We start from the raw sequence: 26,875 nt of genomic DNA, 5'->3' as shown, positions 1-26,875 counted from the left end.
AACAGCCGAAGTCATCAAGATCTGCAAAGAATCCAGCAGCAGTGAGAACTGCAGTGTCATGTCGCATAAGTTTAAACCTGCTTAATTCAAGAACTATCTACCCTAGTATGGCATTTAGTATGTGGTGGACAGCAGAAACTTAAATAGGGAGGGATACCATATCCTGAATAATATACCATGTTCAAAAACTCTATTCACTGAGATGTATCAATAATTACAAATTTCAGATTAACCACTGTACATATTTTTGTGTATTTTTTAAAATAAATCCTACTTTCACCTATTTGATTTTAAAGAGGGAGAGTTCACATACATAAACACAGAATACAATAATATATCTTTAATAAAACATTATTTTCTAGGAAAATAATCTTTCATGAATCTTAACAAGCGATTCATGTCATTGTAAAATTAAAATTTTATGCTTTATAAGCTATAATCTATTAAATTACTTATTATATATACACATATGTGATTAAACTACTATTACTTATTTTTTTTGTAATTTTTATACTTAACTGTACAAGAGAAACATTCTTAAAATAATTTCAAGAATGTTTTAATATATTTTAAAAGGGAGAGGATGGAATACTTTAAATAACTAGTTTTACAACACAAGGGAAAAAACCTTTTACAAAGTTTGAAATCTCGGAGTCCTTGTGCGATCTTTAGAGGGATTCTGCCAAACTGCTACTGTTCCATCACTGCTTCCAACATAAAGATGCTGATTGTCGTGGGAATATGTGATACTGTTAAGATTTTTAAGAAAATTATAAATAATTTCTTTTGTTGAAGATTTAAAATTTATCATTGAAACTTCTGATAGAAAATAAAGTTGTCACAAGTAAGTTACAGTTTACATATACAAGCCTACATTTATATGAAAATGGTAACCTTTTATCAATTTGTTTTATTATTGAAAAATTCTATATCTGACAGGAAGTGCTAGATTTATTTATTTATTTTTTTTTCCTCATTCATTTTATGAATAAATTAAAGTTACAGTGAGAACAAAAACAACATTTAAAGAATACATTTTACATGTTTTACACTGAAAAAATAAAAATAAATACCAGAAAAAACTTGGGGAACCTGAGCTTTTTAAGTCAGATTTCATAGGCGTTATTTTGGTTAGCTCACTTGTTAAAAGTTATTAAAACCACAATGAAATTATAATCCTGCTAATATTTCTTCTGGATTGGAGGTATTCAAAGTATGGCCAGCACACTGGACCCAACTCTTATATCTAGCCAGGTAAATCCTTTGTAAGGGTTTACCCAGAAAACTAACGAACCTTGAAAATTATTGCTAATCAAATTAACTTGGCATGACATCAGTCATGTCAAAGGCAGTTCAGATATAACTGTGTGTGTGTGTGTGTGTGTGTGTGTGTGTGTGTGTGTGTGTGTGTGTGTGTTATGAAAGTTTAATGGCACAAGAGCTGCTGGGGCTATAGTGTAGCCTATAGTTTCCTACTCATAGGAAAATTAAAAAAAAAACAAAATTCAGATGTAATCACTTCATTTTTTTTTATTAGAGAGATCATTTAGAATTTATGATAGATTCCAATTTTTTTCAGAAAAGAGAAAAATTCATTGATGTTTGCATCGTCACCGATAATATGTTTTAATGTCTACGGTTCTTGAAGATTTGCTAGGGAAAGGAGGATGGATGTACTGTCCTGATGATAGTGAGGGCAATCAATGAGAATGTGTTTGACTGTTAAATGTGCTGAACAGTCTGGACATTGAATAGGATCCTCTCCTGTAAGTAGATGAAGGTGAGTCAGGTATGCATGTCCTATTTGTGCCCATACAAGCACCACTTCTTCTCTTCGCATTGTTTTGGTGCTAGAGCGCCAAAGCTGTGGATCCTGTTTCAACTGATAAAGTTTATTATTGGTTTGGGTGTGCCATAGCTCTTTCCACTGTGCAAGTCATGCTGTTTGTATGACATGATTATTGGAACAGGAGCAAAGGCTAAATCATAAGTTGACATAAGCAGAGTATAGCAACTTCTGCAGTGAAGTTGCTGTACTCAGGTGGAACGACTGTAGAGGGAAATACTGCTGCTGCTCCAACGGCTGAATGTGATTTGGAGCCATCAGTATATATTGGCAAAAAATTTGTATATTTCTGAATATGGCTTGCATGGAGTTGTTTCACGTTGAGTGTCAGTAGGTGATTCTTTTCCCACTTGTGAAGATAAATATCGCAAGTTAGCTGAGGAGGGAGTGTCCAAGGCGGATGAGAGAGTATTTCATTACTGGTTATTTATTTATTTTTTTGTTGTTGTTTGGTTTTTTTTTTTTTAGGAGCATTAGCAATTAAGGCCATATTGCTCCGGGATATGCGATGGTCATTCCCTGACCTTAATGCATCCTCGGTATTTGGTGGTGACAGGCTCGAACCCCAGTCTAATCAAGAAGCGTGTGCTACGCACTGCTGCTCCTTCCCACCTGGCTACGGAGGCACCTCTCATTACTGGTAGTCTGCTGAAAATAGGAACATAGGAACATTCCAATTCTGTGTTAATTCAATAAGGTGTAAGCCTGTGGGTCTTATTTTACTGGGTTTAATTCTATAGAGATTTTGCAGTGGAGGATTAAAGAGGTATGGCTCAATAGGATGCGGACAGCTACTTTGTATTTTAGCTGCATACTTAAGTAGTAATGTTTTTCTGTGGATGACAGGGCTCATGAGCTTCAATATATAAACTATGGATAGGAGATGTCATGAAAGCACCAAGTGCAATCTGCAATGCGCTATCTGTATAGGATTCAGCCAATGTAGTGCACTCTTTCGAGCAGAATCATACAGTGGAGCATCATAATCCAATTGGGATCTGATAAAAGCTCTATATAAAAACAGCAAAGATGCATGGTCTGCTCTCCAAGACAGAGCAGATAAAACTCTTAGTATGTTCAGCTTTTTGAGTCAGGAAGTACGTACAGATTTCATGTGCTCAAAGAAATTAAATTTCCTGTCAAGGATTAATCCCAAGAATCTGATATTGTTAGTCACTGGAATGGTAAGGTATGGTATGGTAAGGTTTGACATCTGAAGCTCAGGATCTGTATGCATTTTTAGTTGATTACAAAAGTGGATTGCAACAGTTTTCTGCTGTGACAGACAATAGCCATTGAGTCCTGCCCACCTTTGGACTTTATTCAGGGATATCTGCAATTGCTGTTCAATGGATCTCATATTCTGAGAATGGCAAAAAATGGAGATATCATCTGTGTAAAGATATTTGGAACAGTATTTCAACAGTATTTGGAAGTCCTTTTTGTGATGGAATCAATTCTAAAGGCAAAAAGGGTTGCACTCAGTACAGACCCTTGCAGCACTCCTTCTTGTATAAATGTTATAGAAAGCAATTTGTGGTATTGAACTTGGTTCAAACGATTCTGGAGGAAGTTCCTGATGAATACAGCCACTCCCAGACTTATGTAAGGGTTGGTTTCTGCGGAACCCTACGTAAGTCGGAATTTCCCTGAATGCTTATGCAGCACTCGCAACTATGCGCGTTGAATTTCAATGAAGTAAAAAAGAAACGTTCAATGAACATGTAAATAAAATTATTTATTCAATTTTTTTTTATCTCATGTGCAGGGAAAATTACAAATGTGTACACAATTACAAAAAGCGAGAGAAGACAGGCATAATATCAGCAAGTTTTAAATCTCCAGCTGATAAGCACGCTGTTGCGGAAGTTGAGGGCTGTGGAGATTTAGAAGGGGTTTTTCCAACACATTACAAAATTTCTCTGCTGCTGCTGCAGAATCGGCACTGGCAACTTCACTGCATACCTTAATGTTTTGGAAACCAGTGAGATGCTTCAACCTATGAAACTACCCATTGCTTGCCATGAACTTGGCATGGGGGTTCGCCGTATTTATCCTTATTATCTTCATAAATACTTCTTGCTTTTGCTTGAATGGCCATTGGACTCAGAGGCACTTGCTTCTCAATGTGATTTTCCATCCATATTATTAATAGCTTTTCCATCTTCGATATAGCACCTGAACACTGTTTTGTGATTACTGTTAACCTTAAATGCATTGATCCTTTAACATGTTCTTTTATATGCGCACTGTCCCTTAAAATAATATTTGCTGTTGAAGCAACGAGACTAATTCCGTGCAATGACAAACTTTATCCTACTTCATACTTCTTAATTAATCATCTTCATTTCTAAATCAATTTTGTTTCGTTTCCTAGCACTGCCAGAACTTGCACTTTCCACTGGTCCCTTTCCTTTCACCATTGTAATAAGTAATTTTATTTATGTTTTTTTTTATGTTAAGAGAATTTTATTTATGTTTTTTATATGATTGAAGATTTCAGTGAAGGGCAACTCATTTCACCATAATACCTTAACGTAAAAACCTACACAATTCCAGTTATCGGTATTATCGCAAATACAATAAGATCAAGTTTACTACCCATTTATAATAGATTGTGATAACAGAAAAGTCCAATAAGCTGGAAAGTGCAAATTGTTTTTATTGTTTTATGGTAGTGACCTCCAGAAATGTGTTTTAGAAAAATATCACAAAGGCATTCAAAATTGATTCTTATAATGGAACATATGATAACGATGAAGGTGTAGTGCAATTTCCATTATAAAAATGATCTTTTAGAGAGATAAATAGCTTAGTTAGCAAAAATTTCGACTTCTGAGGTCTTGGAACAAATTACCAAAAAAAAAAAACAATGTGTTATTGGGTTCCCATTATGATATTTTCAAGATACCTCCATTTATTCCTATGGGATGTAAAATAAGTTTCCATGATTTTTTTAAGTTTGCACCGGTTGGCAAAAAATTATATAAAGTCAAATTTCCATAAGTATTATGTAAGGCGGGGAGTGCTTGTATAGGCAGGCTGCCTCATAGACCAAGAGCATGGAGGTCACTGAGAATGTCATGACGGCAGGTAGTGTCAAATGCCTTCTCTATGTCTATGGAAATCATAACAAGATTATGAAGGCATTGCAAATTGCAGACTCAGCCTTAATCATGAGATCTAAGGAGGATCTGTTCTTACGAAAGCCATGCTGATTATTACTCATTGTGTTTCGATGATCCAAACAAGTCAATTATGGATAATTTTTTCAAGTAATTTACTGAGGCAACTGGAGAGGGAAAATGGTCTGTAACTGTATGGACTGGTAGGATATTTTCCAGATTTCAAAAACGCAAGAACTGTGGTATGATGCCAAGAGCTGGGATAAATGTTTTCCAGAAATATTCGGTTATAGTAGACCAGCAGTATTTCTAAATTTTTGTCACCAAGGTTTTGTAACATGAAATAACATATTCCATCTGGTCCAGTAGCACTGTTGCATGTTGCTTTAATGGAGTGTAGAAGTTCAAAATATTGAAGAGGCTGGTTATACGGAAGGAAAACTGAGGTTCGAAAATCGATGGCTCGCTGTTCAGTCTTGGTTTTTATTTTCTGGAAATCTGGAGAATGTTGATGCCGCTGAAACTTGGGCAAAAGTTTTGTCCAAAGCATTTGCTATATCCTTAGGAGCAGAGAGTTTTTGCCCATTCCACAAAAGAATTGGTGAGGGGTGGTTGGAAATTTAGCTAATTTTCTTCCATATTAACCTGGAGTTTGTGTTTCTGTTTACGGTAGATGCAAACCGAATCTAAGAATTCTTCTTCATTTATGTTTGAATTAGACATGTTTTTGACCTTAGCTTCTTGTAGTTAATAAGATTAGCTGTGGTTGGGGATCTATGAAATGAATTCCATGCTTTATTTTTTAACTTCTTTGCTTTTGTGCAGTCTTCATGTAGAATTCTCAGTCCGTCGGGACTGGAGATTTCGACAATGGAATTGAACATTCACCTGCAGATAGTAGATGTGAAGTGATATAATCTGTGTTTGTATAAATTGCTCATCCAGGGTGACAACTGACTGAAATCTGACCAAGTTGGCTTGAGAGAACATCCATTTCTTGCAGGGTTGGGATAATGGTGTTTGTGTAGTGAGCAGATCACAAATAATTGGAAAATGTCACTGCCCATGAGATTGTCCAAACAGATCATTCTATGATTGGAAACAGAATTGGGGAGCATATTGATAGATCGATTGGAGAAGTTTGTCCAGTTGGTAATTGTATGTGAGTGGGTGCACCAATATTAAGAACAGTAAGGTTTTGCTTATCCAGACAGGTTTCAATTAATCGGCCATGTCTATCTAATTTAGTCGATCCCCATAAGGGGTGGTGGCCAAATCCCCCAAGAGACAGACAGGGGAAGGTAACTGCATTAGCAGGTTTTCAAGATCTTGGTAAGAGAAGGTATGACTTGGTGGGAGATGGTCTGATACTAGTGTTAACACAATCCGGGTTATCAAAAGTATGGCAACAACTTCAATTTCAGTTTGCAAAACAATTTGCTTGGTCGAAATCTTTGAGCTGACCAAGATGGCCACACAGGCAGAATTTGAAGTATTACGATCTTGTCGATAGATAAAAGAGTTCTTTATGTTTGTAGAAATTTGATGAGTTAGATAGGTTTCCTGTAGACAAAAACCAACTGGAGAGTAGCGGTTAATTAAAACTTGAATATCATTAAGGTTGCTACAGAATCCTCTACAATTCCATTGTAGAATGTAATTATTATTTTATTAGCCATATGGTGCAAGGAAGTCTGATGCCTATGATGCACCAGCCAAAAAAAATTCCCAAGTTACCCTGAGAGAGAGAGAGTCAGAAGCAGAAAGGAATCACCAAGAAAGAGAAGAATGATGATATCCAGCTCAGGACCCTGGGTGTGCCAAGCCCATACTCACCAGATGTGAGCCCCTGGCATCACTGATGTTTGGTAAAAGAAGCTGTATCTGACTGTTTTTTTTTAATGTGACTGGCTTATGGCATTCAGGCTTTGGTTTGTATTTTTTTTGAGAAGAATGGCTGACCAGTGTCCATATCTTCTTCCACATATATTTTTAAGGTTGGTTCTTCCTGTCTGGACAAGTCAATCATATCCATAGATGTTTCTTGGATATTCATTTTTAAATTTGGGCTTCGATTATTCGATGTAGAAGCAATCACTGGGGGAGGAGAAGGAGCTGTAGCTGGTACTGTAAGTGCAGTATTGCTTGCCTGGTTCAACTGTTAGGGATATTGGACTGTTGCTGAGAAGAACAGTCCAAGCCCAGTCAGAGATTGAAGTGTTTGAAGGGACTGTAACATCAGTTTGGGTGGCCACTGATCAGAGAACCCACAATTGGGACAAAATTGGTTTCCTCTGCACATCATTTGAGAGTGGCCATACTTTTGGCACTTATAACATCTCACTGGATTAGGAATGTAGGGTCTAATGCAGCAAAGTAGTTAGCCTGCTTTTATCAATGATGGTAGATTTGGCATGTTAAAGGTTAGAATAATATTCCTTGTAGGTATGAGTGTATTGTCTCTTTTAGCCATAATTCTTTTCATATCAATGAAATTTTGATCTTGAAACTCTTGAGTTATTTCCTCCTCCTCCATGACATTCAATAGATCCCAGCTGGATATAATACCCTTATGTATTTAGAGTTGCATGGGGAGAAACATTTACTGGAATTCCAGCAAAGATTGTAAGTTTTAGCAGTTTCTCTGAATGTATGTGGTTCATTGTTTCCTCTAGTAGGTCCTCTGATTGCAGTCTCTTGACTGTCTTAGGAGATCCTGCCAGACTTTCCAGGTATTTCTGTTAAAGGAATGGAGACAGCTTACCAAGAAGCTGATCTGCAAGAGAGTGCATTATGAGAAATGCAGGAAAGTCTGTCACTGAGGAATTGGTTTTAAACCTTTTGGGTTGTGACATGTTATGTTTAATATCTAACTCTGGCTGAGAGCTTGTTGGAAACACATTTGTTCCATATTTGCTCCTTTAGGCCTTTGGCAGATTAACTGTTCTGCCAAGGTTTCCAGCACTGCCATGGGGAGGCATGAGCAGTGCCTGGTGTGACCAAGCATAAAGTAGTAAGTGTTAGTAATAGAAATATGAAAAATATAGAAAGCTGGCTTTTATTTCTTGTTCTGTACAGGTACTTTTGTAACAGGAGCTGTTACTAAATAAATAAATTTCTTAAGATGAGAACTTAAAAGAACTATAAATCATTTTTAGACAATTGCAGTTTAAGCACAGAGAAAACGCTTAATCACAATCCCTTGGCAACCGGGGCCTCAGATATAAGCATGCACTGCAATGTTTTGATGTATACATATGACATAACTGGTTTGATTTAAAGTTTACTGTCAAATTAGCAACATAGGATATAAAGCACCAAAGAAAATGAATAAAAAAACAGTAAAAATAATAATAAAAGTTCATACAAGGACAACAAACAAAGTTATACTTGCACAATATTACAGTGACCCATGGAAATTGGCCACCATGTCAAAAGGTAAAATATAGTCAAAAAGGGTGTAAATAATATATAATTAATTATTAGAAGTACACACACTTCTCCCATCCATACCCTCAAAGAATTTGTCTAGATATTTCTTGAATTTATTCAAAACATCTGCTTTCAATAACAGATGGAAGTCTGTAATAATCCTTCCTCAAATTAAATTTATATCTCCTCATGCATGTGGTCTCAGCAGTAGGAAGAATGACATTCACATTCAGCTTACTCAATCCATTCAAGGCCTCAATCAGATCACCCTGCAGGTGTCTAGTATCTAGAAGCTGCAATTTGCAGAACTGAAGCCTTTATAGGTAACAGCACTCTTTTGTTCCTTTCACCAACCTCGTTGCCCTTCTTTGTATTCGTTCAAGCGGTATTTCATTCTTTCTAAAGCGATGCCTCTAGACCAGTATATATTACTCAAGATGCAACCTAACCATGGCCTTGTAGAAAGGGATAATTATCTCCTTATTCCTGCCAACAAAGTTTCTGTATATCATTGCCAAAACTCCATGAGCTGTTCTGGCAGAACAGCTGGCAGCAAATTCACTGCTCAGAGAATTTCATATCTAACTGCAAAATTACTCCCATATCTTTTTCATTTTCCACTATTCTGAGTGTAATACTACACACACACACACACACACACACACACACACACACACACACACACACACACACACACACACACACACACAGAGTTGATAAGTTACTCTGGGATTACTGCTACCCATAAGCAGTACCTTGCATTTGTCAATGTTAAACTTCAACTGCTATTTTTCAGCCCATTGATCCAATTTTCCTAGATCTTGTTGCAGCAGCTCACCCTGATTACCGTTGTTAACCTCCATGCCAAGTTTTGTATTATCTGCAAACTTTGACATTAAACCTGATAGACCTTCATCAATATCATTAATAGATATTGAAAACAACAATGGGCCCAGCACCAAACCCTGAGGGATACATTAGTCCACGAAGAGAATTGCCCATTGATAACCACTTTCTGTCTTTTTCCACTTAACCATCCCTTTATCCATAGCAGTAACTTGCTCTTAATGCTACATTGTTCCAGTTTATACAGCAGTCTTTTATATGCAACAGTATCAAAAGCCTTCCTGAAATCCAATGTATGATATCAAAATTATTTTTTGCATCCAGTTCCTTGGTCACTGCATCATAGTAACCCATCAGGTTGGGTAGATAACAATGTCCCTTAATAAATCCATGCTGTGACTGCAGTATAATTGCAAACTTGTCCAGAGGCTCCAGCATTACTTCTTTAACCAGTGACTCCATTATTTTCCCAGAAACAGATGTGTTAAGCTAACAGGTCTGTAATTACTTATGTCACCTTCTGATTCCCCTTTATGAATTGGGGATACATTTGCTCTCATAATTTTAGCTAAAGACTTCCTAACCTCCTTTGCTGCTTCTTTTAATATGATTAGATAGATCCCATCCTCCCCAGGTGCCTTTTTTATGTTCAGCTTCAACAATCAATTACTTTTACACTTTCCTTTCAGTTATCTCAAAGTCATTTAGCTTCCCATTGGAGTTTGACACACTTTTGACAACCCATTCCCAAAAGAATTCCTCATGTATGTGAATGTAGATGGAAAATACCTATTCAATTTGTCACCAATCTGAGCAGGATCATCAACAGGCAACCCACTGACATCAAGTTGCCAGTGTGATTTAATCCATTGCTTCTACGGTTAATATAACCATAGAAGTCTTTGCTGATTTTCTTTACATTCTTTGCCAGACTTCTCATAATCTGTCTTAGCTTGCCTAACTTCCTTTGTGATGTGATTACAGACTATTTACATCTACCACAGGCTGCAAAACCTCTGATAATTTATATGCATCCTACGCACTTTACTGCCACTTGTCTGAATAATTTATCATTTATCGACAACATTTTTATCTGAGCCTTGAACATTATTTCTTTGTTGATATGAAAAGCTTAGTTGCTTCTATGGTTACTTCCCATGTTTCCCATTTAGATTATGCTATTGGTCACACTGCATAGAACTTAAAAACTGTCTGAGACCACTACAGTCATCCTTACAAAAGCAAAAGCCTTTACCCTTAACAGTAGTTATGTTTTTAAGAAATGCATAAAAGCTAAGGAAGTGCATCCAGTAGACATGGATAACCAGTGCAATGCTGAGTCAGTTTGGTGTGATTTAAGCACTGGTTAAAATTGAGAGTAGGAGTGTGTCATAGGCCTAATGATTGTGATCAGTATACTAAACAGCTATACAGAGTAGTAGAGTGGGCCAGTAAATCAGAATTTTAGCTTTCCAGATGTAGACTGGAATTTATGAGTTGGTCACTCACACACTAGTAAGAATTCTGTAGTTTTCTTGGATGACTGTTTTCTACAGCAGCATGTCAGAAAGGCAACAAGAGGAAGCAGTACTCTTGATCTGGTTATCAGAAGTGATTCTACATGATTTAAAAATCTGCAGGTAAAACACCCACTGGGCAGCAGCAATCAGGGTATATTAATATGGAATTTAATTAAATAACAGCATAACTCCCTCCTCCCTTCCCATCCTTTCTGTACACATTGTACTCCCCAAATTCCAATTCTGCATTCCTTATATCTGCGTGACACCATGTCTCTGATATCCCAAAAATATCCTCTGATGTTTTGACCAGCACCTCAAATTCATCAAATTTATTTACTAAACTCCTAGTAAATAAATAAACTCCTAGCATTGGTGTACATGCAAGTAAACATAAGACATAAACCAGTCTTCAAATAGGGCTTTGGTCATCCATGCTTTTTTTTTTTTTATTTGAACGCAAGATCGTGTTAACTGGAAAAGGAAAGTTTGGTTGTTTCAACACATAGACTCTGAATGGGAGATGTTCAGAATGTTCTAGTAGCGATATGAATGGCCTGATGTCACTGAGTTCAGTGGGAAACTTATGAAATGAGCTTATATTCCATATGCATTTTGTTGCCATTGTTGTTTTGGAGAAATTTCAACTTTTTATTGAATGTAAGTAATTGAATTGTAAGTAACAATGCCATTACACTACATAGTTAAATTTAGGGGTAAACTATGGTGTATTTACACCAGTATTATATAATTAATGCTGTATATATCAATTAATGTATCAATACAGAATGTTAATTAGTTTGATTTGTTAAGGAGTGCACAAAAAACATGGTGAATCATGGTTTCCAACATCCTGAAGTAGGTTATCAAGGTACTGTATTCATTCCAGTAGATTTATTTTCAATTTTTTTTTTTTTTTTTACGTAAACTCCAAACACGAGAGGTATTGGAACCTATAATACTTAGTACCGTGCTTGGGTTGGAGATTGAGAACATGAAAAAAAAAAAAAATTTGTAGACATTGGACTTGAACTTCTGTAGACTGTAATTTTCAGGAAATACGTACAAAGGAAGGTTGTTCCAGAAAACGGCAGTTGAATGAATAAACAAGGAAGATGAAAAGTTGGTTCTGTGAGTTTGAAGTTGGACAGTAAATGGATGTTGGCTGGTGGCGGCATGTGTTCGGACTGTTTTGAAAGAGAGAGCGGAAATTATAGAAGCCAATTCAGAAGAACAGTGCCCATGGAAGTATCTGTAGAAAAGGCATGCAGCAGAAACAGTATGTCTATGAGAGAGTGAGTGGAGAGACCCTGTTAGAGATGAATCATTAATTAACTTAACTGCCCTCTTCTGAACGGAATCAAGAAGCCTGAGAGAGGTTTTGGGGGCACCAACCCAGATGTGGGAACAACATTCCACGGTAGGGCAGATTTGCAATTTTTACAGAGTGAACAGCTGTTTGGAAGAAAAGTAACACTGAGAGGAGCGAAAAAGAAAACCAAGTTTTTTAGATGCAGAGGAAGAAATATTTGTAATGTGTTTGTGCCAAGAGAGATTAGAAGTCAGGGTAATCCCCAAAAGAGATATATCATTTTGCCTAGAAATCGGAGTGTCACTAAAGATAAGCACAGGAGCAGAAGAATCCTTTTTGCGAGATAAGACAAAACTGAGTTTTAGAAGAACTGAAATCAACTAAGTTGTCTTTGCCCCACTGGAGAATTACCTGGAGATAAGCATTTAAGGAACTGGTAGCAGATTTTCGAGAAGTTCAAGCTGATTGAGCAGGACAAGGTTTCTCAAAATTGAAAGTCGAATGCAATGTGCTATCATCGGCAAAACTATGGATAGGATTTCCAGTCAATGGAAGAAAGTCATTAATATAGAAGAGAAAAAGAGTGGGGGAAAGAACTGAATCTTGAGGGACACCGGCATTACTGGAGAAGTTAGAAGACAGAGAGCCATCAACCATCACCCTCAGGCCATTTCTGTAGTCAGGTGGGCAGGAGCAGCAGTGCGTAGCACGCGCTTCTTGATTAGACCGGGGTTCAAACCCGTGACCACCAAATATGGAGGATGCGAAAAGGTTAGGAAATGACCACCGCATATCCCTGGAGCAATATGGCCTTAGTTGCTAATGCTCCTAAAAAAAAAACCCAAATAAATAAATAACATCACCCTCAGTGAGCGATCAGAGAGAAAACTGGATAACCAATTACAAAAAAAGTTGGAAAACCGTAAGATGGAAGCTTGTTTAGAAGACATTTATGCCAAACACAATCGAAAACCTTTGAGATGTCAAGAGTAACTGCTTGTGTTTCACTGAACTTTTCCATTGAATTAGTCCATAAATGGGTAACATAAGCCAGAATATCACTAGTGGATCGACACTGACGGAATCCATACTGGCGATTGATCAGACACAAGGTTTCTAGGTAGTTTAAGAGTTCACGGTTAATTGATTTCTCTATTACTTTAGAAAGATTAGAAGTAATTGCAATTTGACAATAATTGGATGGGAGGGATTTTTCACCCTTTTTAGGAACTGGCTGGATATGAGCAAATTTCCAAGCAGAAGGAAAAACACCTTTGGAATAAGAAAGTGAAAAAAGGCAGCAAAGAACAGGAGTAAGTTCAGGAGCACAGGTTTTGAGAACAAGTGTAGAAATACCATCGGGACCTGGAGCTTTCTTAGCATCAAGATTAGTCAAAATCCTTCTGCCATCCTTTTGATGAAAGACCACAGGAGGCATTGAATGGAGCATGTTGGGAATGGTGGGAGGTGTTTTACCAAGATCATTAATACAGGAGTTTGAAGAAAACTGGGATACTAGCAAGTCAGCTTTATCCTTGGCTGAAGTGACAATAGAACCATCTGGTTTGGACAGAGGTGGGAGCAGAGATGGGAAAAAGTTGTGGCCAATAGCTTTGGCAAGAGACCAGAATGCTTGGCTACCATTAGAGCAAGAAGCAAGTTTTCTACTCTTAGCCTGTTTAAACTCTAGTTTGGAATGATTAATAACTGCTTTACAATTGTTGCGAGCTTTGGTGTAGGCAGAAAATTAAACTGAAGAATTAGAAACAAGCCAATTACGATACGCAATGTTCTTCTCTTGAACAGCCTTAGCACATTTAATGGAAAACCAAGGTTTAGATAAGGGACAAGATTTTAAAGTGGAGTGTGGGATAAAGGATTCCATTCCTGCAAGAATAATTTCACTGACACGAGCTGAGCAAATGTTGACATCAGAAGTTTTAAGCAGTAATCCGACCAAGGAAAAGAAGAAAAGAAATCTTGCAGGTCATCCCATTTTGCATTCTTGTAATGCCAAACAACACGAGGTTGGGAATAGCCATGAGATAAAGGCTCCACTGGAGAAGAGACAATCACCAAGTTGTGATCTGAAGTGCCTAAAGGACCTCTCACTTCGACCGTGTGCTTAGAAGGGTTGTTTGTGAGAAAAAGATCAAGCGTATTGTCTGTATGATTAGGATTGTCTGGTATTCTTGTAGGTAAATGAACAATCTGTGCAAGGTCATTAGTAATTGCAAAAGCCTCAGCACCTCGACCAGCTGGGTCGGTGTGACTATAAAATGGAAGCCAGCTGGAGTTGTGAACATTAAAATCACCAAGGAAAATTACCTCACTGTTAGGGAAGTTGGACTGGAGAAAGTCAAGTTGCAAAGAGAGGAATCAAAGAGCTCCAAGTTATTAGTGGAGTTGGGTGAACGGTAGAGACAACCGATAAATTTGACACAATGAGGTAGAGAGATTTTAAGCCAGAGAAGATCGAAGAGAGGAGATTCCAAATTACCAGTCTCTGACAGGGAATATCAGAGCGGACATATGTAGAAGTACCACCTTTGAGGTGAAAGGAATCATACAGCGAATAATTTGGGCATCTTAGATGAGCAGTAGTTGAATCAACCAATAACTGAGATTCTGTCAGAAAAAGTACATGGGGTTTGGCAGACTGAAAGTGGAAATATACATCGTTGAGATTAGAATTGAGACCACATATATTTGTGAAATGAATTAGGAAGTGTTTGGGAGGTTTAGATCTTTTCGCAGATAAGCTTGCTGTATTAGTTTGATAATTCATGGTGTATTCAATAGTATAGTAAGAAAAAGTGGGGGGGAGGGACATGGTGAAGTAAAGAAATTTTTGGATATGGCATACACATGGTAAGAATATACCCAGATCCTGGACATAACGTGGCCTCGACAATGCCCCCCACATACACACTACTCAGACTCCCTCCAGTCACTATCTGGCAGAGTAGAGGTAGCAAGATTATACACTAGCAGATCCGGAAGCCTCCTAGAGAGTTAACAATAGGTTCGGTCCGGTGTACTAACTAGCGGCTGGCCTGCGAACACCGTTTTAGAGCTGTACCCTCGAAATGTAAGGAATAATGGATCTTGCCACGATGTTCATCATAACCTTAAAAGTCATCAATCATACTGCATGATGGAAGGGATGGGGAAGGGTTGACCGGAACTTAGCTCTAGAGACTAAACATGGGTTCCACCACTTCAAGCCTCCAATAAGCAAAGTGGTGGTATTGCACCGGTTGATGAGAGTCATCTACCAACTAGTAGATGACTCTTGAAATTGGGTCCACTCGACTTGAGTGTCACCCGAATATCAGTTCCATCAGCGTTTTAGACTCCCAGGTAGCAAGTACAGCTTGTCTGGCATATCTGAGAGAATGCCTGTGACAACCTCAAGGACCTGTCCAACTGTTAACTATCAAATATTCAAATGTGTTTGAAATTTTTAAAACAAAGCTTAACTTTATACTTTTTTTTTTGTGAAAAAAGAATGTTAGGATTGTGAGCAGAAGTGATGATAAAAAAAAAAAAAGTCACACAAGTTCTTTCCCTTCATGAAACATGTAGGTCTATGGAGAGTCTGAGAATGATGCTTACTCCCACTGTAACCTACTCCTATCACACTAATAGCACAACGAATTCAGACTTTAGATTCATCCTATGGATAGCATATGATTGTTCATTGGTCCAGTGAGTTAAATGCTCTCATTGACTTTTTTGAATGGCATCGTTTTTTTTTTTTTTTTTAACAGACATCCTGGGATCTCTGCACATAGGCCAAGGTTTTGCAGTTGCCAAGCACATTAATGGGAGAAACAGGACTACATAGTCTGAATATACTCTTAGTGTTTAACCATAAAACTGGAATCTGGCTAACAGAAAACTATAGTATTCATCAAATGATATTAACACAGCATTATTACACGAGATATGATAGTTTTACGAGGCTCGAAATTAAAGTTTTATGGTTAAGCACTAAGGGTACACGATTTGAGTAACCATGGTTCAGGCTCGTGTGACTGCCAAATGATGTAATGGCCTTGTATTTCTCTATCACGTGAACTCTTGGGATTGTCCCAGAGTATAAAAGAAAATTTATTTTTATTTATGAATTGATTCCACCTGTTGGCATTCCATTGGCTGAGATTCACATTGAGTGACCTTACCACGAACACGTGCATTTGAGACAACCCCCCCCCCCCCCCCCAACTATCTCCATTTCACATTGACACTGTAAATAGTTATTTGTTTGTTTGTCTTTGCACTCCTTGATAGTTGATCCAGCATTTATTACACTGATTCTAAAATTTCTGAATTATTTGACTGATTCTATATGAATTTTCTTACTATATGCAACCATTTTGCCTAGGTTTTAATGTATCCTGATTTGCATCCTATATAAAAACCACTTGCTTTCCATATGCAGATAAGTACAAAGTAATGCTACGGCTTAGAAGATTTAAATATTACTGTTCAACCACAAGTGCAATTTATTGAGATTGTTGTTAAATGCTTCAATTATTAGTATTAGCCAAATAGCAGCACAAGGAAGCCACAGGCTTTTGATGCACTGATCAAAAAAAAAAAAAAAAATATATATATATATATATATATATATAAGAAACAACAAATTATGCCCTTCCCTTCTCACAGAAGTAATTATCCAGCTGACCTTTGGATTTCTTCAAACTGTCAGCCAATTGTTTTTCTACAATTTAGTGATGGAATTCTTTATAATGTTGCAAATTCTGCCTTCATTCATTTTACTACCATCTCAGAACCATATAAACCTCAATCTGATCCCTTCTAAGGTGACTGGTTGCCAAGCTCTGTACTCCACTTCATTAGAATCTTTCAATATGGTTGCCCTTTTGGCGATCTCACCATGCGAGTTGCCTGTCTTTGGACCCTTTCAAGCAGCTCAATATCCTTTTTCAGATAAAATCTCCATACTTGGATGCAGTATTCCAAATGTGGTCTTACAGTTGATGTATACAGTGGGATTATGACTTCCCTATCTCTGCAGGATAATGTTCAATAAATTGATGCGACACCTTTGGCTTTTCTGTCAGCCTGTCCACACTGTTCAGAAAACTTCATATCTGCCCATGTCATAACTCCCAGATCTCTTTCTTCCTCTACTTTTTTTTAATTTGACCCCCAGCAAGTGTATAATTTATTCAGGGTTGCTATTCTCTAAGTGTAAGACCTTGCATTTAGCAGCATTAAAACATAGCTGCCACTTCTCTGACCATCTCTGAAGTCTGTTCAAGTCATCCTGAAAGAGTGCTGCTTGGCACTGATCATTAATGACTGGCAGTCTTTACGTAAACTGCAAATTTTGACATCTAGCCTTCTATCTCTTCATCAATGTCATTTATGAAAATGAGAAACAACAGTGGTCCAACAACCAATCCTTGAAGGGCCTCACTCCTGACATTGCACCAATCTGAAGAATATCCATTAATCACTAATTATCATTATCAGTGCATAATTTATTTGTGGGTTGCTAATTCCCAAGTGTAAGACCTTGCATTTTTCTACATTAAAACTTAGCTGCCACTTTTCTGATCATTTCAGAAGCCTTCAAGTCATCCTGAATGTGCACTGCTTGGCAACGGTCATTAACTACTCTACCAATCTTTATGTCATCAGCAAATTCTGACATCATGCCTTCTACCCTTTCGCCAATGTTGTTTAATGAAAATCAGGAACAACAGTGGTTCAAGAACCGATTCTTAGGGGGGAACCCACATGACATTACACCAATCTGAAGAATATCCATAAATCACAACCCACCTTAGAATCTTTACTGTAATCCAACATGTTCCAGCTTCTACAGTAACCTCACATGAGGGACTGAGTCATATGCTTTGGATAAAATCCAAAGCAGAATTTGAGGATAAAAAAATGTTGGAAGGCTAACTATACAAATGTGCATATGACTCCGATTCATGGAAGAAAGACATTCTATTAAGCAGTTTAAGCTCAGTCTATCAAATGAGATTAAACTGCAATAAATCATATATAGGCCAATCCTATCAGAAATTAAAATTGGTAATGAATGGTAGTGACACAGCATTACATAACCATGAGTTCAATCTAAAAACACTAATTAGAGAACCCCATCAAAAAAAGAATTTTTGGAAGCATTTATTATCTAAGAAAGGTGGACATTAACATTAATGGAGGAGGGTCAACATCACACTAGTGAATTCTGTTGGCGTACTGTATGAAGAGAAGGATATTTCCATGCCACCACAACCATAAGAAATAATACCAATTATAACTACTAAAATCTCTGTGACAACTGGATAAGCTAGACTTGTGAAAGACAGTTGTGTACAATCTTAGGAAAGACAAACTGTACGCAGTAAATACAGAAACGTGAGCAAAATATTCTGCAAAGATGTTTGCTATGTCATTAGGTATGATTATCTCCTGTTAATTCCAGAGAAGGAGAATTTCATGGGATGTTGATGGAAATTTTCCATCAACATCCTGCCCAGTACTCACCCTGGATTATGAGGTGGACATATACCCAGGGCTACAACAGAAGCTAGCAGTCTCATATGAAGACAGCCCACCAATAAGGATATTCAACAATGATGTAAAGTGTCTTAGAAAGTCAGAATGCACTGCAAGAATGGCAGCCACCCAACAGGACTCTAACACAAACTTGCAAAGACCATAACCCTTTATCCACTTCATTCTTTGTGTTGTACCATGAACTGAGAACTCCAAGTAGTTCATAACAGTAATTATAATTCTGTCTATTTACCTAAGTAATTATAATGAGATGTTAAAAGTTAATGAATAGTTTTCTGGAATGTAAGTAAAGTCTTTTAATTTTAAGTATATTGAAGAAAACCTACAAAAAGGGATTGGAACATGTAGTATCTCTAAACTTATATTTAGGAATACAATTCAAATGTTAATTGGTTTTCCACAAAAATAAACTGTTTTAAATCAATGCAGTAAAGTGTTTCAAATACAATTAATTCATAATAATTTAAGCTCATAATTTAATAAAAGCTCATAGTTTTAGGTTTATAAATTTAATAAGCTCATAATTAATCAATTTTATTAGAAAAAAATTAATGTTTTCTTCCCTTTGTAAGATGGCCACCTGTCAAAATTGGTTTCTTTTTAGTGTCATCACAAATGGAAAAATATAAAATATTTAGATAAATTTTACTGTGTTATACACACACACACACACACACACACACACACACACACACACACACACACACACACACACACACACACACACACACACACACACAGGGTGTTTCAGTTAAACGTTTCAGAACTTCTAAGAGGGGTAGGGTACATCCTGACAACTCGAAATCATATAGCAATGTGGGGTCGGAAATGCTTTCCTGAAGCGGTGTTGTACACAGAAGCACCATAAAGAAAACAGACCGTAAGTGAGAAATCGTTTTAATAATACATGAAAAGAAGCAAAAGGTACATGGATTAAAGTAAGTGTTCGAAGTTTCTTCCACGGGCTACAGTGCACGCCTCTCATCTCCGACGCATGGACATCCGAACATTCTGGAATACTCCAGGCGAATTTCGAATTTCTTCGGCAGCTACTGCGATTCTTGCAACCAGCTCCTCAGCATTGTCAACAGGGGTGTCATAAACTAGCGATTTCATATGACCCCAGAAATAAAAATCAAGACATGAAAGGTCGGGTGACCGAGCAGGCCAACGCACGGGACCACCACGTCCGATCCACTGTTGACCAAATGTGACATCCAGGTAGTTACGAACATCTCCGCTATAATGGGCAGGGGCTCCATCGTGTTGGAACCACATTGTCTGTTGCGTCGATGCAGAAATCTGTTCATCTCTCAAAAGTTATGGCAATACTTGCTGCAGAAATCAAGTAGATAGGTCCGGTTAGACGACACGGTAACAGGTAAGGTCCGATGAGGTGATCTCTCATAATACCGGCCCATACATTGACCGAAAATCGAATCTGTGCTGCACGACGTCGTATTGCATGCGGGTTCTCGACCGCCCAGATATGGTCGTTATGCGTGTTGAAAATTCCTTCCCTTGTGAAGGATGCCTCATCGGAAAACAACACTTCAGCAGGAATCGCAGTAGCTGCCGAAGAAATTCGAAATTCGCCTGGAGTATTCCAGAATGTTCGGATGTCCATGCGTCGGAGATGTGAGGCGTGCATTGTAGCCCGTGGAAGAAACTTCGAACACTTACTTTAATCCATGTACCTTTTGCTTCTTTTCATGTATTATTAAAACGATTTCTCACTTACGGTCTCTTTTCTTTATGGTGCTTCTGTGTACAACACCGCTTCAGGAAAGCATTTCCGACCCCACATTGCTATATGATTTCGAGTTGTCAGGATGTACCCTACCCCTCTTAGAAGTTCTGAAACGTTTAACTGAAACACCCTGTATATATATATATATATATATATAGAATATCAATAGAAAAAGTAAATCAATCCAATAATAAGAATACCATCAAGGACTTAAGAAAACGCAAAAAAAAAAAAAAAAAAAAAAAAAATTATTATTATTATTATCGCTTTTTACCGACAATCTAGATGACTTCAACTGGGGCCAACCACCCAGAATGAAGGCAAAAAACGACAAGAAGTTCTCTGTTTCTGTGATGATCAATATATGCTAAGTGATTTAAATCTAAACCAAATATAAACCAGTATAGGCCGAACATAAATCGAATATAAATAAATCGAATGAAGATAATTAATTAAGAAAAATTTTGAAATATTAGAATCAAAGGTAAGAAATATAAGTAAAATATAAATGTAAGCATATATTAATCATCGTTGACCCGACAGAGAACGTAATTTAAGGATTAAAATAAGATTAAATATATAATACATACTACATTTGACCGTATCTAGGACATAATGTAATAGTCGTCAAAATAATATGTGGTGCCCCCTATGTGATGGATACGGTAAAAATAAATAATTAATTAAATTAAATTAACGCAAAGAGAAACATGCAGATAGTAAGAAGAAAAACTAAAGGAGTAGGAAAAATAGAACCTGAACTCCACAAAGGCGAAAAATAGTGGTATAGATAAGAAATAGTTTCTCCTACGTCCTCGGATTGCCCTAATAATTTCGGAGAAATAAAAATAAAGAGTGTAGGACAGCTTAAAGGCATTACAAGATATAAGTTGTGGCTCGGGTATGCCCGGGATTGCAAACCCGTTCCTATAGTAGGACCCTGAGCTGAATTTGCATGTTATCTCAGCGTGAATTTAAGTAAATTAAATGAATTTAACTATATGTATTAAAAAAAAAAAAAAAAAAAAATGATACACTGTAATTTGCAAGCCGGTGGGTACAAGTTTTCTACGCCGTAAGACACCAAGAATGCAAAGTGTATCCTATTTACATATATACATGGCACTAAATATAACGATTTTATTGAAAATTATATTGAAACGATAGGTTCAGAAAACAAATTTTTGAAATTAATTATGCTAATTGCTTTCCTGAAGTGATATTTCAGGTAAGCGATAGGGAAATTATTATTGATCAACCTGCCGTACAACGCTGTTAAGCCCGCTGAACAATTTTTATTACTATTGCAGATATAAGCAATCCTTAAACATTGCGATAAAATTATATTAGCATGCACTGATTTTGATACATTTGATTTCCAGTTTGTAAGGCTGACTACGTTAAAATTAAATGCATCTCTTTTATTATATACGTTTACGTCTATTTTATTATTATGTAATATTTCTATATGAAGATCCAAGTAATTTGCTATAGTATCGGAACTATTAGTTTTTTCCAACACAAGCTCCCCTGGATATAATCCACTGTAATCCTGGACAAAATGTGGACAATTAAAAACACATATATCATCTACGTATCTGTATATAAGTAGGTTATCTTGAAATTCTCTTTCTGTATAATACAGATAAAGGTTTGCGATTATGCTTGATGCTGGACTTCCCATAGGGGTGCCATTGACTTGCAAATATAACGATGTTCCGTCATATACATAGTTATTAAAGATGCATAATTTTATTAGAGAATTCCAATAGGTTAAATCAACCTTTATAGCATTTTTATTTTCTAAATATAGTTTCTGGAGGACGACTTCTAAGTTATTAAGGTTAATGCTCGTAAATAGACTGTTAAAGTCAAAAGTTTGTATTTGATGAATATTATTATTTTTTAGAGCATTTATAATAGGTAAGTTATTATTTATTATAATAGTTTTATTTAAGTTATTTAATATACTTTTAAGTAACTTTTCTAACGTTTTTCCGGGAAATTTCGCATAACTATCTCTACATGATGTTATGAATCTAAAAGCAATTGGTGTTTTGTGAAATTTGGGTATGCAATATATAAATGGATATTTTAGGTTATTATACTTTAACTTTAATTTTTTATGCAATGCAATTAATTTTTTGATTATTATATTAGAAGAAGATGTTATCTGTTTATATGTACGGCTAGACTGTAGTTCATTTTTTATAATATCTATATAATATGATTTACATATGATTGCATAATTGCAAGCAGCTTTGTCAACGGGAGTTATTATAAGAGATGCATTTAATTTTAACGTAGTCAGCCTTACAAACTGGAAATCAAATGTATCAAAATCAGTGCATGCTAATATAATTTTATCGCAATGTTTAAGGATTGCTTATATCTGCAATAGTAATAAAAATTGTTCAGCGGGCTTAACAGCGTTGTACGGCAGGTTGATCAATAATAATTTCCCTATCGCTTACCTGAAATATCACTTCAGGAAAGCAATTAGCATAATTAATTTCAAAAATTTGTTTTCTGAACCTATCGTTTCAATATAATTTTCAATAAAATCGTTATATTTAGTGCCATGTATATATGTAAATAGGATACACTTTGCATTCTTGGTGTCTTACGGCGTAGAAAACTTGTACCCACCGGCTTGCAAATTACAGTGTATCATTTTTTTTTTTTTTTTTTTTTTAATACATATAGTTAAATTCATTTAATTTACTTAAATTCACGCTGAGATAACATGCAAATTCAGCTCAGGGTCCTACTATAGGAACGGGTTTGCAATCCCGGGCATACCCGAGCCACAACTTATATCTTGTAATGCCTTTAAGCTGTCCTACACTCTTTATTTTTATTTCTCCGAAATTATTAGGGCAATCCGAGGACGTAGGAGAAACTATTTCTTATCTATACCACTATTTTTCGCCTTTGTGGAGTTCAGGTTCTATTTTTCCTACTCCTTTAGTTTTTCTTCTTACTATCTGCATGTTTCTCTTTGCGTTAATTTAATTTAATTATTTATTTTTACCGTATCCATCACATAGGGGGCACCACATATTATTTTGACGACTATTACATTATGTCCTAGATACGGTCAAATGTAGTATGTATTATATATTTAATCTTATTTTAATCCTTAAATTACGTTCTCTGTCGGGTCAACGATGATTAATATATGCTTACATTTATATTTTACTTATATTTCTTACCTTTGATTCTAATATTTCAAAATTTTTCTTAATTAATTATCTTCATTCGATTTATTTATATTCGATTTATGTTCGGCCTATACTGGTTTATATTTGGTTTAGATTTAAATCACTTAGCATATATTGATCATCACAGAAACAGAGAACTTCTTGTCGTTTTTTGCCTTCATTCTGGGTGGTTGGCCCCAGTTGAAGTCATCTAGATTGTCGGTAAAAAGCGATAATAATAATAATAATTTTTTTTTTTTTTTTTTTTTTGCGTTTTCTTAAGTCCTTGATGGTATTCTTATTATTGGATTGATTTACTTTTTCTATTGATATTCTGTAGACATTGTGGGTGTATTGCATGATTGTTTGCAACTGCATTAACCCATAAATATTAGTTATTGTCTTTTAACTTTCTTGCTTTGCTTTATTTCTTGCTTTCCTTTTATCACTAATATAACTATTAATATATACAAAAGCTTTGCTTAGGTTAAGTATACACTACCTATGATTGCTTTTTCTATTATATTTCTTTTTTCTTTTTTCTTAACTGCATTGATTGATCTTTCTTAATTTTACCTTCATGGATTTATGATTGCGCATCTTGATGTTATTTTATATTTTATATTAACTTTGCTTTTATTTTATTTTATATTAACTTTGCGCTTATTATGTCACTCAAATATAATAATAATAATATACTACATCGGCAGAGTAGGATAAAAGTGACCGAGGATACTATTGTTGCCCTGGATAGTAATCCTAACCATGTTAATACATCGACACATACACAAATATCACACACTTTACAGAGCAGTTTAGCATATAATGCTTCTGGCACTAATATCCGATCACCATCTCTTAAATTTCAACCTTGTAACAACAAATTATGTCTTACCTGCCCCTATATGCATCCAAATCATGCTACAATTAATACGAATTCACATATATTTTGTAAAATGAATAATGTCATATATATGATCACATGTCGTACTTGCAATGTTAAATATATTGGTCAAACTAGCAATAAACTAAATATTAGAATGAACCTTCATCGTTCCGATATTAAAACTTATAATAACAAATCCAGCAAGAAAACAGGTAATTTGGAACACGATATTGAATTTAGACATTTCCAAAAACATACTTTTAGTAATATTTTCATTTCAATACTTAACGTAATTAATAACGCAAATGATAGATTATTGCAAGAAGATATTAGCATGTTACAATATAAAACACTATATCCATACGGTCTAAATAATAAATTTAATCAAAAATATATGACGAATAATTTAAAAGATATTTGTGTTTATAATATGTTTCAAATTGCCAAACTTCGTAAAGATAATCGCAATAGGAAATATAGTAAATCCAACACGTATAAAAGCAACCGAGAACATCTAGGAGACTTTATAGATTTATTCAAAATGTGGGATACGGATCCTATAAATATTAGCAAAATTCACAACACACTTTTCAGTATTAAACTTAGTGTACTCAAAGCACTATATAGAAAAACCAATGATTACGTCTTTGCATCCTCCCACCTTATGCACATTATATTGGATATTTTTAAATTCAGAATTAATATTTTGAATGTTAGCAAGCAGCCTGAAAACTCTGTCCTCATCTTATACTTTCAAAATAAAATGATGGATGATTTAGATATACATAAAACTATTAATTTACGTAATGACTTGCTGCCTATTAATAACTTACATATTAATATCAGATTTAGATATTCTAAACCATTTGGTCTTAAAGCGTGTAACTATAAAACAATAGCTACAAACCTTCACAATATTAACATCGGACAGGATACATGTGTTTGTCACAAACCTTCATTTCATAGATACGTGGATCCTAACCATAATCACATTATAACCGGCAATTTAGATATAATCCCATATCCCGAACTTAGAGATATTTTATCACTGGGTTTTAAATTTCGACCTAATCCACCTATTAATAAATCTAATTTTAAAAAAATTGTTATATCTAGATTTACTAAAATACTGCATAAGATCAGCATACAAACATAATATACCGGTTGAAGCTTATCACATGTGGTTATTTACAATGCTTAATATCATATCTAATAAATATAATCAATTGAAATTCGTACAGGATAATCTATATAATACCAAATTAATAAATAGGCAGCTCAAAGATATACATGAACATTTTATAATAACTCCCGTTGACAAAGCTGCTTGCAATTATGCAATCATATGTAAATCATATTATATAGATATTATAAAAAATGAACTACAGTCTAGCCGTACATATAAACAGATAACATCTTCTTCTAATATAATAATCAAAAAATTAATTGCATTGCATAAAAAATTAAAGTTAAAGTATAATAACCTAAAATATCCATTTATATATTGCATACCCAAATTTCACAAAACACCAATTGCTTTTAGATTCATAACATCATGTAGAGATAGTTATGCGAAATTTCCCGGAAAAACGTTAGAAAAGTTACTTAAAAGTATATTAAATAACTTAAATAAAACTATTATAATAAATAATAACTTACCTATTATAAATGCTCTAAAAAATAATAATATTCATCAAATACAAACTTTTGACTTTAACAGTCTATTTACGAGCATTAACCTTAATAACTTAGAAGTCGTCCTCCAGAAACTATATTTAGAAAATAAAAATGCTATAAAGGTTGATTTAACCTATTGGAATTCTCTAATAAAATTATGCATCTTTAATAACTATGTATATGACGGAACATCGTTATATTTGCAAGTCAATGGCACCCCTATGGGAAGTCCAGCATCAAGCATAATCGCAAACCTTTATCTGTATTATACAGAAAGAGAATTTCAAGATAACCTACTTATATACAGATACGTAGATGATATATGTGTTTTTAATTGTCCACATTTTGTCCAGGATTACAGTGGATTATATCCAGGGGAGCTTGTGTTGGAAAAAACTAATAGTTCCGATACTATAGCAAATTACTTGGATCTTCATATAGAAATATTACATAATAATAAAATAGACGTAAACGTATATAATAAAAGAGATGCATTTAATTTTAACGTAGTCAGCCTTACAAACTGGAAATCAAATGTATCAAAATCAGTGCATGCTAATATAATTTTATCGCAATGTTTAAGGATTGCTTATATCTGCAATAGTAATAAAAATTGTTCAGCGGGCTTAACAGCGTTGTACGGCAGGTTGATCAATAATAATTTCCCTATCGCTTACCTGAAATATCACTTCAGGAAAGCAATTAGCA

This window comes from Mastigoproctus giganteus, chromosome 14 (assembly GCF_048544385.1).
Source record: "Mastigoproctus giganteus isolate SK-2022 chromosome 14, ASM4854438v1, whole genome shotgun sequence".
In the NCBI taxonomy this organism is placed as follows: Eukaryota; Metazoa; Arthropoda; class Arachnida; order Uropygi; family Thelyphonidae; genus Mastigoproctus; species Mastigoproctus giganteus.
Note: the sequence above shows the minus strand (reverse complement) of the source record.